The following is a 16,021-nucleotide window of genomic DNA, read 5'->3' as shown; positions in this document are numbered from 1 at the left end:
AGCTCTGAGAAGATGTTTGATCATGAATATTTTTTTCCAAATTCTATCACTAATTCTGTGATTTTTCTGTGAGCAAAGGTGAGGCTTCCTGAAACTGTCTTTTTTGGCTGTTGACTATGCTTTCAGTTTTTACTTCATTTATCTGTGAAACATGGACTGTGTCCTTGACCTCCCATGCTTCATAGCTTGTGATGATGATAGTAATACCATGTATTTTACATAAAGAATTTATTCATGTGATATATATTGTTTCCATACCCTTTCTACTAGAAGTTTTGTGGTTTGTCCAAAATAACACTTTAAGTCAATGGAAGAGCCAAAATATGAACTAGGATTTCTTTATTTTCACTGATTAGCTCTCATTTCAACTCTAATTTTCAAGACATTGTGAATAGGAATACAGGAGAAAAAAAGGAGGCAGCTTAGTGGATTGAAGTTTTTCTGGTGACAAAGAAATGTCTAGTGAAAGAGAAATGCCCACTCTCCAGCTCCATCTCATGTACTCTCCTCAGTTGCTTTCTCTCCTCCAGCCTCAGTGTGCGTGTGTGTGCTAAGTTGCTTCGGTCATGTCCAACTCTTTTGTGACCCCATGGACTGTAGCCTTCCAGGTTCCTCTGTCCTTGGGATCTCAGAGCCTGAGACAAAGGCTTTGTATGAGTGAGGACAGGGAAGTAAAAGAGAGAAGGGTAAGCCAACACAGGCTGCATGATTGAGTTGACCACCACTGGGGGCAATGAGTTGACGAATCACCCAGGACCTTCTGGGAATCTTAGGAACTGCATCTCAAGAACATTTTGACCATGTATCCACTGGCTCCTGTAGAGCATTTGCTTGAAAGAGATTTGACTGGCAGCTCAATGCTATGAGGTTTAAGGGTCTATAAACAATACTTTTATTTTTAACATAGCACAATCTTGAAAATAGGCAAGGTTGCTGATCACTGGACTCTCCTACACCTTTAGGTCTCTAAGCTGTTAATAAAGATTTAGCAAATGGGTAGAACCAAGAAAACTTCAAACTCCTCAATCCTTTTAATTACCATAGCCACATAGTACTCAAGTGTTACACCTATCACATAATCCAATACTGCTTCTTCCATCTTTATTTCATCCTAATTGCTGCAGGTAGTAAGTAGTCTTGGTGATTGTGATTCTACTGCATGCCAAAGTTCATCAACAGACTGCCAGCAAAAGGGTGCCAATTGCCATCCTATTGGTAAGTGATCTAGTTTCGAATTTCCATTATGAGAGTATGCTTTCTAGAGCCACACTTGATCTCAATGGTCTTATTTTTGGTTCCTCCCAAAGCAGAGTCTAAAATAAAAACCTCTATATGAACAAGAAGCAATGGGGTGCTGGTGGTTTAGTAACTATGTCATGTCCAACTCTTGAGACACCATGGACTGCAGCCTGCCAGGCTCCTCTGTCCATGGGATTCTCCAGGCACTGGAGTGGGTTGCCATTTCCTTCTCCAGGGGATCTTCCTGACCCAGGAATTGAACCCAGGTCCCCTGCATCACAGGCAAATTCTTTACCAACTGAGCTATGAGGGAAACTCTAAGGATCCTGGAGTGGGTTGCCATGCCCTCCTCCAGGGGATCTTCCCAACTCAGAGATCAAACCCAGGTCTCCCACGTTGCAGGCAGATTCTTTACCACCTGAGCCACCTAGGAAGCAAAAATCCCATATACCTGATTTTCACAGAATGCTTTAATTGATTTTTGCTGAAATCTTATAACCATAGCCAACCTATGTTTGAGACTGACAAAAAAGTACAATTGCAATTTGAAAATTGATTCATTTACAATAAAAAGGAGGATGAAAGTAAAACTAGAAAAATGTATGTCAACTTTTCTCATTCATAAATTATGTAGTGACTTTTTTGCTGAATTGCATGATACATAATTTAGAACTACATTTTTTGTGTGTCATTCATGATAGAAACATGACCCACTTCTAAGTTTAGTCCACATTACTAACATCTTCTCCATAATTTTCTGAAGTCTAAATAATCAACAAGACAATCAAATCCTAATTTGTAGCTTTTGCCTGTTTCTGTGATATAGATACTTCCTTATGGCTGATATCAAGCTATTATTAACAACATAATGTCATTGAATGATGTACCCATGGGAAGGAATCCAATATAACATACCTTGTAGTATTTCCATCAAACAGGATGATGTAAATAACCTTGAGAGCACAGATATTAATAATAATAAAATAGAGTAAAATAGGAAATGATAAATTTTGAATAGTTATTACCTTTGTTTTTAATGTAATTTATAAGCTTATATAATTTAATTTTAAATAATGTCTCTATTTAACTACCAAAAGGCAAAATATCTGAAATTTAATAATGTAGAAGACAGTATAGGTCACCACTGAGGGGAGGTGGATCATGGAATGAGGAAGAGACAACATAAGAATGTGTTATGGAGTTGGCCACTGTTTCGAACAACTGGCTGCAAGTTCTGTGATATCAGTACGATTTCTTTCTGCCCTCTGCTGTCTCAGGGCCTGGTACTTGCATTTTGTCCATAAAAGATGATCGATACATTTGTTGACCAGATAAATACTTAAACAGAGGATGACAAGCATTCTCTAACCTCCTCTCCCTCCCCAAACTACCCTCCACCCTGAGAAACAACAGCAAAGAAATCAAAGTGTTTGTATGCTGGGGGTAGTGGAAAGATGCAAACACATCTTTTTTCTTTTCTCCGTCTCTATTCTGGCACTCCTCACATCAGGGTCCTCCCATTAATTGGAAACCAATTAATCTTCCTTTCCCTAGTTGGCTCCTTTCCACTGTTCCACATCCAGGGCCACCAGCACGCTCTGCCCAACAGTGGTTGACTTGCTTCCTGCCGCTCTTTCTAGAAGCACAGAAATGCTGCCAAAGGATTGAGATTCCCTTCTTCTCCTTTTCTTCTCTTTCTCACTAGTCTCTGCTTGTGGAAATGAACAACACAGACATTTACTTTCTCACTAACATAAATTCTGATACCTCTTGCAGTAAAAAATTTTCAAGAAAGAAGAACCTATAGTTAGTCTGGATTTTAATTGTCTGATTTTCATAACTTCCTCACAGATGCCTAATGCTTGGGAGAATACTCAACACATAGCGGAAACCAATGTCAACTGCATTCACTTTTGCCAGTGGTTCTCAAATTGCAGCTACTCCCATGCAACTTTCACATTTTTGACATATATATGCCATCAGAACTGTTATTTATTTGAGTTTTCTTTAAATCACTTTACTTTTGTAGTTAAATAGGTTTCTTTAAATGGTAAATTGTATATACCTACCATAAATAGAACTTTTAAAATCACCAGTTATAAATAGCAAGTAGCCATAAAACATAACCATAAACCATAAAACATATGAATTGAATATTTGTGTCACCTTCCCCCCACTACAGTTCATTTGTTGAAGCCCTAGCCCTCAAATGAGCTTCCTTGGTGGCTCAGCTGATAAAGAATCTGCAATGTGGGAGACCTGGGTTCAATCCCTCGGTTGGTAAGATCCCCTAGAGAAGGGAATGGCTACCAACTCCAATATTCTGGCCTGGAGAATTCCATAGACTGTATAGTCCATGGGGTCACAGAGTCCAACACGACTGAGCGACTTGCACTTTTCAGCCCTTAATGGTATGATACTTGGAGGTGGGGCCTTTGATGAGGTCATGAAAGTGGGGTCCCCAGTAGTGTTCTTGTAAGAAAAGGAAGAGACCAGAGCTTGGGCTCTCTTGCTCTCTTTCTCACTGTCTCTCTCCCTGCCAAGTGAGGACGCATCTAGAAGGTACCTCCCACCAAAAACCAAATCTGCTGGCAGTTTGATCTTGTACCTCTCAGCCTCCAGAGCTGTAAGGAATACATCCCTGTTGTTTAAGCCACCCACTGTAAAGTATTTTCGTACAGCAGCCTTATCAAACTAAAACACACACATATATATGCATAACTAAAAACAATTCATTAATTAAGTACTAGCTTGATAAATACCTGATAAATGCCTTGTGTGTGATACCTGTTCTCTTTGTAAAAAAAATAAGAGTAGGTTAAAAAGTAAATTAGCAAGTGTCAGTACTCTTGCCTGGAAAATCCCATGGATGGAGGAGCCTGGTAGGCTACAGTCCATGGGGTCGCTAAGAGTCGGACACGACTGAGCGAATTTACTTCCACTTTTCCCTTTCATGCACTGGAGAAGGAAATGGCAACCCACTCCAGTATTCTTGCCTAGAGAATCCCAGGGACGGCAGAGCCTGGTGGGCTGCCGTCTATGGGGTTGCACAGATTCGGACATGACTGAAGCAACTTAGCAGCAGCAGCAGCAGAAAAGTTTTAAAAAATATGAAAGATTTTTTCTCCTGACATAATCAGAAAGATTAAAATAGAATTCAAAATGGAGTGACTTCGTTACTAAAAGTGTCCATGCTTTTTAAAGTTGTATTTGTGTACTCCCCTAAATTGTCTATGTTTATGTCCTAGGCTTTGGGAAACACTGGCCTCCACTCTTGCTGTCCCTAGAGTAGCCAGTTGGGAAGGCACTGCTCAATTTTTGTAGGTGCTTATTTGCAAGAGACTATTCCCACTTTATATTTTAATCTCCTGTTTGCCTTAAGGTCCATGACCTACTGTTTGATGATCTCAGTTTGAGGGTTGGAGAGGTCCCCTGATAAACTTCAAAGAGTACTAGGAAAGGAGGGAGGGCATTCTAGCTCTCCTTCAGACGGCAGAAATTGGGCAGATGCTGGTTTTCCTAGTTTCAGTTGCTCTGTCTACAAATGAGGTGTTACCATCAGTAGGAGAAAACAAGGTGAAAAGACTGATAGTGGTTGAGGATATTGGCCCTAACCCACGCTCTGCCTCCTCTATGTCAAAGCCTTTAAAATGGGTCCTTATAACCATGGGGAAGTGCAATGTTGTGGACACCATCAATCAGTAGTATCATAGCAAGGAAAACTGCTGGGAATGTTGAACTAAATCATTATTAACCAAGACAGGCATACTTCTGTGAATTGATTCAAGATGTTACACATGTGCTGACTTATTCTTAATTGTAATGGTTCTGCATCAACTTTCATAGTTGCCTTCATAATTATGGAATAGACAGAGTTTCTATTTAAATGAATAGATTTCTTCTTGGAAGATAATTTTTAAATTCTTCTAATAAAATAGCTTTTGATTACCTGATTCATGCTAATATCTGTTTTCTCCTGTTCTCCAAAGGAACTGGACTACATTTTCAAGCAAAAGTTGTTAATAGATAAGAATTAGAACATAAAATTCTTTTAAAAAGACATTGAAGCTTTTATTTCCCATATTCTGGGATATGGGTCATAGAAGATCCTGCTGTGGTTTATGTTGGAGAGTGTTTTGCCTATGTTTTCCTCTAGGAGTTTTATAATTTCTGGTCTTACGTTTAGATCTTTAATCCATTTTGAGTTTATTTTTGTGTATGATGTTAGAAAGTGTTCTAGCTTCATTCTTTTACAAGTGGTTGACCAGTTTTCCCAGCACCACTTGTTAAAGAGCTTGTCTTTTCTCCATTGTATATTCTTGCCTCCTTTGTCAAAGATAAGGTGTCCATAGGTGCATGGATTTATCTCTGGGCTTTCTATTTTGTTCCATTGATCTATATTTCTGTCCTTGTGCCAGTACCATACTGTCTTGATGACTGTGGCTTTGTAGTAGAGACTGAAGTCAGGCAGGTTGATTCCTCCAGTTCCATTCTTCTTTCTCAAGATTGCTTTGGCTATTCGAGGATTTTTGTATTTCCATACAAAATGTGAAATTATTTGTTCTAGTTCTCCGAAAAATACCATTGGTAGCTTGATAGGGATTGCATTGAATCTATAGATTGCTTTGGGTAGTATACTCATTTTCACTATATTGATTCTTCTGATCCATGAACACGGTATATTTCTCCATCTGTTTGTGTCCTCTTTGATTTCTTTCACCAGTGTTTTACAGTTTTCTATATATAGGTCTTTTGTTTCTTTAGGTAGATATATTCCTAAGTATTTTATTCTTTTTGTTGCGATGGTGAATGGAATTGTTTCCTTAATTTCTCTTTCTGTTTTCTTGTTGTTATTGTATAGGAATGCAAGGGATTTCTGTGTGTTAATTTTATATCCTGCAACTTTACTATATTCATTAATTAGCTCTAGTAATTTTCTGGTGGAGTCTTTAGGGTTTTCTATGTAGAGGATCATGTCATCTGCAAACAGTGAGAGTTTTACTTCTTCTTTTCCAATCTGGATTCCTTTTATTTCTTTTTCTGCTCTGATTGTTGTGGCCAAAACTTTCAAAACTATGTTGAATAGTAGTGGTGAGAGTGGGCACCCTTGTCTTGTTCCTGACTTTAGGGGAAATGCTTTCAGTTTTTCACCATTGAGGATAATGTTCGCTGTGGGTTTGTCATATATAGCTTTTATTACGTTGAGGCATGTTCCTTCTATTCCTGCTTTTTGGAGGGTTTTTATCATAAATGGATGTTGAATTTTGTCAAAGGCTTTCTCTGCATCTATTGAAATAATCATATGGTTTTTATTTTTCAATTTGTTAATGTGACGTATTACAGACAAATGGATAAGGAAGCTGTGGTACATATACACAATAGAATATTACTCAGCCATTAAAAAGAATACATTCGAATCAGTTCTAATGAGGTGGATGAAACTGGAGCCTATTATACAGAGTGAAGTAAGCAAGAAAGAAAAACACCAATACAGTATACTAACACATATATATATGGTATTTAGTTAATCGGAAAGATAACCCTGTATGCGAGACATCAAAAGAGACACAGATAAATAGAACAGTATTATGGACTCTATGGGAGAGGGCGAGGGCGGGATGATATGGGAGAATGGTATGGAAGCATGTAAATTATTATGTGTGAAACGAATCACCAGTCCAGGTTCGATGCATGATACAGGGTGCTCGGGGCTGGTGTACCGGGATGACCCAGAGGGATGGGATGGGGAGGGAGGTAGGAGGGGTTTCTGGAAGGGGAAAACATGTACACCCATGGTGGATTCATGTCAATGTATGGCAAAACAAATACTTTATTGTAAAGTTAAAAAATAGATAAACTAATTAAAAAAAATAATAAAAATATATTGAAGGTTTAACAACTAAGCAGTTATCACTAATTAATAACTCTAATAATATAATTTTTGAAAGAAAATGATTGGAATGTTATCTTCTCTCTTTAGTTGAATTTATTGTGTTACAGTTGTATACAGTAAACTGCACACATTGAGTGACTTCACTTTCACTTTTCACTTTCATGCATCAGAAATGGCAACCCACTCCAGTGTTCTTTCCTGGATAATCCCAGGGATGGCGGAGCCTGGTGGGCTGCCATCTATGGGGTCACACAGAGTCAGACACGACTGAGGTGACTTAGCAGCAGCAGCAGCACACATTTAAAGTGTATAATTCAATGAGTTTTTAAAAAACAAATGTATTTAAGTAAAAATTTGAATAGGTTTAAAGAAAAACACTATACTGATAAAGTAGGCATGAAATACGAATATCACTGAATCTGTGTGGTGGAGCTTGATTGGCTGAAGCTTAGGAAATACCAACTTGATTTTTAGGATTCCTTCAGTCTAAAGCAGTAAAATTCTGTGTCATGATTTCCTAAAAATAGTACAGGGATTTAGAGGTTCATCTATTTTCTAAGGATGCTGTGAAAAATAATTTAAAAAGAATAGTGTGTGGGGGAGGGAATTCATGTACTTCCCAGGTACAGACATAGGAAGTCTGTATTTTGTGTTCAAGTTTTCTGTAAATCTAAAACTACTATTAAGAATGAAGTCAGGACTTCCCTGGTGGTCCAGTGGCCAAGACTCTGTGTTCCCAGTGCAGGGGGCCCAGGTTCTATCCCTGGTCAGGGCACTAGATCCCATATGCCGCAACTGAAGATCCTGTGTGCTGCAACTAGACACAGTGCAACTGAAATAAATAAATATTAAAAAAAAAAAAAGAATGAAGTCTATTTGCATACATATGGCCAACAGGCACAGGAAAAGATGCTCAACATCACTAATTATTAGAGAAATGCAAATCAAAACCACAATGAGTCACCAGTCAGAATGGCCATCATCAAGAAGTCTACAACTAATACATGCAGGAGAGGGTATAGAGAAAAGGGAACCCTCCTACGCTGTTAGTAGGAATGTAAGTTCGTACAGCCATGATGGAAAACAGTATGGAGTTTCCTTAAAAAACTAAAAATAGAGTTACTATATGATTTAACAATCCTACTCCTCAGCATATATCCAGAAAAGATAAAAGCTCTAATTTATCAAGATACATGCACTCCAATGTTCATAGTAGCACTGGAGACCTGGGTTCGATTCCTGGGTCAGGAAGATCCCCTGCAGAAGGAAATGGCAACCCACTGCAGTATTCTTGCCTAGAGAATCCCATGGACAGAGGAGCCTGGAAGGCTACAGTCCATGGGATCGCAAGCGTCGGATACAACTTAGCAACTAAACCACCAAGACATGGAAGCAATCTAAATATCTATTGACAGATGAATGGATGAAAAAGATGCAGCATACACACACACACACACACACACACAATGGAATATTACTCAGCCATAAAAAGAATGAAATAATGTCATTTGCAGCAACATGGATAGACCTAGAGATTATCATACTAAGTGAAGTTAAGTCAGACAGAGAAAGATAAATATCATATGATATCACTTATAGGTAGAATCTGAAGTGAAAGTGAAGTGAAAGTCGCTCAGTCATGTCCGACTCTTTGCGACCCCATGGACTATACAGTCCATGGAATTCTCCAGGCCAGAATACCGGAATGGGTAGCCTTTCCCTTCCCCAGCAGATCTTCCAACCCAGGAATTGAACCAGGGTCTCCTGTATTGCAGGCAGATTCTTTACCAACTGAGCTATGAGGGAAGCCCAATCTGGAGTATGATACAAACGACCTTATTTACAAAACAGAAATAGACTCACAGACATAGAAAACTAATTTGTGGTTACCAAAGGGGAAAGGTGGGGGGATGGGACAAATTAGGAACTTGGGATTAACAGATACAAAGCTACCATATATAAAATAAACGAGGACCTACTGTATAGCACAAGGACTTACATTCACTGTCTGTAATAACGTAATGGAAAAGAACATATATATACATATATATATTCAGTTTTATATACATGTAACTGAATCACTTAGCTATATACCTGAAATTAATACAACATTGTAATCAACTATACTTCAATTTTTTTTGAAAAAGTCTGTTTAAAAAGAAACCAAAAAACCAAATAAAAACAAAAAACAAAAAATGAATAGTAAAGCATTTCATGTTACAGGCACAGAAAACTTATTACCAACACTCTCCCACTGCAGAGTTTTATGAATAACCCTTTGTGTGTAAATAAGATATGTACACTGACCTCTAAATATGCAATCTTAATGGCATGTTCTTTTCTGTACAATTAAAAAACTCATCCCTCTGAGATTACATAAGGGAAATAATTTATTAATGAGAGATTTTGTTCAGTATTAAACTATTGTCTGTGTACTTATTTCATCTATTCCTGTCTTTGTGGCCTATGTTAGATTGTGAACCCTTAGGTGAAGAAAGACCACATTGATTAAGTTGCCCTTTTCTGTGTAGAGGAAAATATCCTGGTGTAAAAGATGATTATAACACTGTAGTATTTTTGAAGAATGATTGTGAACCAAGGTTATGAATATATCAAGGTAGATAAACACAGGAAGTTTATCTAGAAGCTGCAATGGTGGCAAATCATGAAATGTAATAATTCAACATAGCTTTCTTAATCCTAAACATAGGTTTAGCCTTTTTTGTATACAGAGATGGTTTGATAGTCTGCTGGTATCATGAAAGTATTAATGATTTTGTCTTTGAATTTGTGTTTTCTAAATGAGATCTGACAGGATAATGGAGCATGTACATGAGCAGAGAAGATACATACAACAAATACATCTACTGTTCCTTCACACCCCGTTTGCATCTGGTGTTCCCAATGCTCTACGGACACAGAATTTAGGTGAACCCACAGCAAGACTCAAAACAAGCAGAAGTGTTACATCCTCAACTGAGTAAGTGGAGGTGCTGACAGCCCAAGAGGCCATGCTTTCTGTTCAGACTGAAATTTGTTTCAAATGCCTGAAAGCCAAGGAACCTTATCACATTCTTTCTCATTCGTATTACTTCCCAGCCACTTACACTGAAAATGATGAAATCAAAGGCAAGGCAAGGTTAAGGCAACCCTTTGACACTTTTCCTTTCTGTTCTTCCTCATTCATAGGCAAGCCAGAGTGGAATGTTGGTAGAATATGCCCATATCATGAAGTGAAATAAAAACAGTTGAGTTTGTCTTGTGCAGCTTTTCGAGTGTTCTGGTAAGAATTAATTGCATCTGCATATATACACTATGGAATAAGAATTCTGTGATTTCACATACAAGTTAGGGCTCTTATGGTTAAAACTGGCATCGAAGAATATAAAGGTGAGTCACAAAATTCATGCTAATAATTTTTAAAAACTCTTTTTTTTACTTAGAACAACATGAAATAGCAAATAAAAATGATCACAAATCAAGAGAGGGGTCAGAGAAGAAAGGAAAAAACCTTTATATTTTAGTACATATGACACCACTTTTTTTTCCTATTTTTTTTGCACAAGGGTTTCCACAAATGATGTAGCCTTCCTTGTTTGCAGAGAATGGATTATAAATGCAGTCTCAATTGAATGTAGAAAGATAGACTAGTATGGTTTCTAAAGACACGTTTCAGCCTAAATCTTCTCCAATCCCGTGTACCTTAGCTAACTCACATGGATCCTTGACAGATCTGCTAGGCCTGCACTACTGAAATGAGGAGTCAAAGGCCTTCCCTGAGCATCTCTGCCCCAAGAGGAAGTGCACCCCTGTCCCTCTGTGCTATTACGGTACCCACCACTCAGTTTCTCTGATGAATGTGCTTAGGACAAAAGGCTGTAACTTGTTTCTCTACAGATGTGTCTCCTTTTTCAGGCTGTGGCCTTCCTAGAGGAGGGAGACTTACATTACTTAATTCTGTAACCCTAGAAACCTGGCTTAGAGTAGATTTTCATAAATATTTGTTAATAAATCATTGAAATTATGTTTTTAACTACTTGTGTGTAGGGTGGATTCAGGAGTGTCCCTAAAGTAAATTATTCTCCCCTGAGGTATCTGTCTGTCTGCGTCAGAAGAGTCCTCAGTTCAGTCAGTCAGTTCAGTCGCTCAGTTGTGTCCAACTCTTTGCCACCCCATGGACTGTAGCACGCTAGACTTTGTTTTCCATTACCAACCCCTGGAGCTCACTCAAACTCATGTCCATCGAGTTGGTGATGCCATCCAACCATCTCATCCCCTGTTGTCCCCTTTTCCTCCTTCAATCTTTCCCAGCATCAGGTTTTTTCCCAATGAGTCAGTTCTTCGCATCAAGTGGCCAAAGTATTGGAGTTTCAGCTTCAATATCAGTCCTTCCCATGAATATTCTGGACTGATTCAGAAGAGCTCTGGACAGGCGTAATACCAAAGGAAGTGCTGAAGTTGGGATTTGGATGGTGTTTCCCAAACCTGTGATCCTCTTACTCTGTGGCACTGTTTGCAATCAGAGGAGAGCTGAGTTTAAAAAGCAGGAACTTGCAGATCATGGTTCTACCCATTTGCTAGAGCTTTAGATGTGGCTCAGGGCTATGCAAGTGTATAAGATCCTTGGGGTGGGGAGCCTCATCTGTTTTCAAAGCTGCACTATATAAAAAATAGAGATTTGGTTAGAGATCTTGAAACCTCATGCAATGTTGAGTTGAAAGCCAAAAATGTTTCAACCAAATGCCTTATGTTTGGAGTAGATGCTCACTTACCAAAGATTCATTAGTTACTAGAAATGTAGGTAGATCATGAACATGATATGACCTCCTTGGTAGCTCTTCCATCTCTCCCTCCTTTTCTTATTCCTTTCATCTCATACCCTTAGCCTGTGTATATTTAGATAGATGCTGTAATCTACACTCATGTTGTGAAGCAATTGTGTATATCCTTTTAATGACAAAATATCTGGTTTTGACCATCACAAAAAGGAACAGCATCAGACTTAATAAATAATAAAACATCCAGTGCACCAATGGTACCTTCTCTTTTATGCTCCTTTCAAGGTAACAATCTTGGGCATACTAATAGGCTCAAGTCAAGCAAAGCCAAGAAAGTTCCATCAATGCAGCAGATAATTATCCCCCTGGCAAACCTCAGGCCCGAGACCATTGTTGACTTGGCAAATCAGCCTGTATTTTTCAAGTGCTCATTAACTGTAAGTCTTTTAAAAAGTGCTTGCTTAGTGTATTTTAGCTCATAAGTTCCAGGTATAGGTTTAAGGGCATAGCAAGAGAAATGGTGACTATAAGTAATTGTAACACTTGGATCATCTTAAAATCCAAAGTCTCTCTGTGTGTGTGTGTGTGTGTGTGTGTGCAAGAGAGAGAGAGAGAGAGAGAGAGAGAGAGAGAGAAGGCAGTCAACATTCCTTTGTTCACAAATGGACCAGCCTGCCCTCCGAGTAGCAGTGCAGCAAGCAGAAACCACCAGACTTGCTCTCAGGAGGCTCGGGCTCTAGTTCTGCCTCTGCCACAAGATGTCAGTGGCCTTATCAAATCCTACCACTTCTCTGGAACTGTTCAGTAATGAAGAGTTTGAATATAATGATGTTTGAGTATGTGACATTCTAATATCTAATTCTAGAATTATCAAAGAGACTTAGAATTTCTTTCTTTCTTTCCCAAGTTCATCCCACTCCAATAAGAGGTTCAGATTTGCCTAAGGGGGCTCCCTCCATCATTATTCTTCCTGCCTGGGCTTGCTCCTGCACCCCAAACTAGATCTTCCAATTTCTTACATATGCAGACAGTACATAACCTAGTTTATTTCTGAGCTAAAATGCAAGTTTCTAAGGCCTCTCTTCCCCAGCTCAGCCAGGCATGGTGTAGTGTGATAGACTTCTAGGAGGCAGGATGCGGTGCTGCAGTGCTAACACTAGGAGCTTTCACTGTGCTCCGAGTTGCAGGTCCCCTAGCACCCACAGGATCTGATAATAGGCCCCTGAGTTCCTTCTCCTGATTCCTCCTTTCTACCCTAGGCCATACCACTGGGCTTTAAGCCTCTCCCTATTTATTGCTCCAATTTCTTATTATAAAAGTTCTATATGATTACCAAAAGAAACCTGAAAAATGAAAGGAGAAGTAGAGAAGATACCATAAACTATAATCCTACTACTCAGACAACCACCTCCAACTTTTTGACATGCATCTGAGGTAACTTGTTGCAACAGGGACCACAAATTTGCTCATACTTTCTTATAACCATGTTTGCATGTATGTGTGTGTGTGTGTGTGTGTGTGTGTGTGAGATGCTCTGTCCCGTTCAACTCTTTGCAACCCCATGGACTGTATAGGTCTACCAGGATCCTCTGTCCATGGAATTTTCCAGGCAAGAATACTGGAGTGGGTTGCCATTCCCTTCTCCAGGGGATCTTTCTGACCCAGATCTTGAACCTGGATCTTCTACATTGAAGGCAGATTCTTTACTGTCTGAGCCACTAGGGAATTCCTCTCTTACCACTAACTCTGGGCTTGGCCAATGGGACAATAGCAAGTGGATCACAAACAGAGACTTTGAAAATGTCTGTCGCTGTGCTTGCCTCTCCTGCTGCTTTTGGAATATACTGCTACCTTGTAAATGAGTCTATGCTAACCTTCTGAATGACAAGAGATATGTACCCCATGGCCCTGTCATATTGGGCAACACTCAGTCAATCCCCAGAAGCAGAGCTGCCCAGATGAGTGGCAGCTGAACACACATGTTTGTGAATCCAATTGAGAGAAGCATAAGAACCATCAGCTAAACCCAGCCCAGAGTGCAAACCCACCAAATTCTCAACTGAATATATGGTTGCTGTTTACAACAAAACATTAAGTTTTATAGTTTGTTATGCAGCAAAAGCTAACCATTAAAATAATCCTTCAGTCTTTTCAATATATAACAAAATTGAGATGATACCATATATACTATTCCATAACCAGTTTTTTCGTATGAGATTCCCTAGGTCTTTAATATTTTCCTCCTCATTATAAGTTCCACCAGGGCAAAGATTATATCAATTTTGTTCAATGCTTTATTTCCAGAAAATATTACACCTCTGTAAACATAGTTGAAACTCAAACTTTTGTTGAATGAGTGATTGGAGGACATTTTTGTCCCATTCTGAGTTCCTGTTTCTCTAATAAGTTTGGCACTTCCCACTAGAACTGGCATTCAGGTGAGCTCTTCTACCACCTGAGAACTATATCTCTAGTTCAAAATCCCCACCAGGAGGAGGGCTTTGCTAAACAACCTTCAAAATTCAGTTCAAATCACATGTCCTATGGGGGCATACTTATCCTTCTTCAGGGTGTGCATACTGTGTTCTATAGATCTTGTCATGACAAATGCACCATGCCAATAGTACTTACAAGTTTATCTCTTCTACTGCTTGGTGAACTTATGAGAATAAGGCTTCAGCTCATGGAATGCCTGGGACATAATAAGCATTCACTCAATGCCTGTGGGATAAATGAACAAATTAAACCACATTGCGAGGAACTCCTCTGACAGCAGCACATATGTAATCTTACTCTCTTTTTTGTTTTTTTAAGAAATTCACTCTTATTACAATCAATAAATATGTTAATGATTACAATAAATTGTGAGAAAACATATTTATATCCCCCCCAAAAATCATAATTAGCACGTAGTACCAAAGAGGACTCTGTCTATCAGGTCTAGTCCCTTAAATCTATTTGTCACTTCCACTGTATACTCATAACGGATTTGATCTAGGTCATACCTGAATGGACTAGTGGTTTTCCCTACTTTCTTCAATTTAAGTCTGAATTTGGCAATAAGCAGTTCATGATCCGAGCCACAGTCTGCTCCTGGTCTTGTTTTTGCTGACTGTATAGAGCTTCTCCATCTTTGGCTGAAAAGAATATAATCAATCTGATTTCGGTGTTGACCATCTGGTGATGTCCACGTGTAGTCTTCTCTTGTGTTGTTGGAATAGGGTGTTTGCTATTACCAGTGCGTTCTCGTGGCGAAACTCTATTAGCCTTTGCCCTGCTTCATTCTGTACTCCAAGGCCAAACTTGCCTGTTACACCAGGTGTTTCTTGACTTTCTACTTTTGCATTCCAGTCCCCTATAATGAAAAGGACATCTTTTTTGGGTGTTAGTTCTAGAAGGTCTTGTAGGTCTTCATAGAACCGTTCAACTTCAGCTTCTTTGGCGTTACTGTTTGGGGCATAGACTTGGATTACAGTGATATTGAATTGTTTGCCTTGGAAACGAACAGAGATCATTCTATCGTTTTTGAGATTGCATCCAAGTACTGCATTTTGGACAGAGTGCCTGATGAACTATGGCCAGAAGTTCGTGACATTGTACGGGAGACAGGGATCAAAAAATCCCCATGTAAAAGAAATGCAAAAAAGCAAAATGGCTGTCTGAGGAGGCCTTACAGATAGCTGGGAAGAGAAGAGAAGCGAAAAGCAAAGGAGAAAAGGAAAGATATTCCCATCTGAATGCAGAGTTCCAAAGAATAGCAAGGAGAGATAAGAAAGCCTTCCTCAGAGACCAGTGCAAAGAAATGGAGGAAAACAACAGAATGGGAAAGACTAGAGATCTCTTCAAGAAAATTAGAGATACCAAAGGAACATTTCATGCAAAGATAGGCTCGATAAAGGACAGAAATGGTATGGACCTAACAGAAGCAGAAGATATTAAGAAGAGGTGGCAAGAATACACAGAAGAACTGTACAAAAAAGATCTTCACGACCCAGATAATCACGATGGTGTGATCACTCACCTAGAGCCAGACATCCTGGAATGTGAAGTCAAGTGGGCCTTAGAAAGCATCACTACGAACAAAGCTAGTGGAGGTGATGGAATTCCAGTT

The 16,021-nt window shown here is 39.1% G+C and overlaps 1 long non-coding RNA gene across 1 annotated transcript in view; it reads left to right on the top strand.

The window, feature by feature from the left end:
* Positions 1-16,021, top strand: part of LOC145541477 (uncharacterized) — a 43,159-nt gene that overhangs the window by 14,096 nt on the left and 13,042 nt on the right. The window contains exons 3-5 of the long non-coding RNA XR_014079046.1: positions 1,125-1,215; positions 9,939-10,112; positions 10,322-10,415. This is a non-coding gene — a long non-coding RNA (uncharacterized LOC145541477). The remainder of the gene's footprint in view (positions 1-1,124; positions 1,216-9,938; positions 10,113-10,321; positions 10,416-16,021) is intronic.

This window comes from Giraffa tippelskirchi, chromosome 3 (assembly GCF_054371585.1).
Source record: "Giraffa tippelskirchi isolate mGirTip1 chromosome 3, T2T-mGirTip1v1.2.pri, whole genome shotgun sequence".
Classification (NCBI taxonomy): Eukaryota; Metazoa; Chordata; class Mammalia; order Artiodactyla; family Giraffidae; genus Giraffa; species Giraffa tippelskirchi.
Note: the sequence above shows the minus strand (reverse complement) of the source record. Positions and strands in the feature narration are given on the sequence as shown.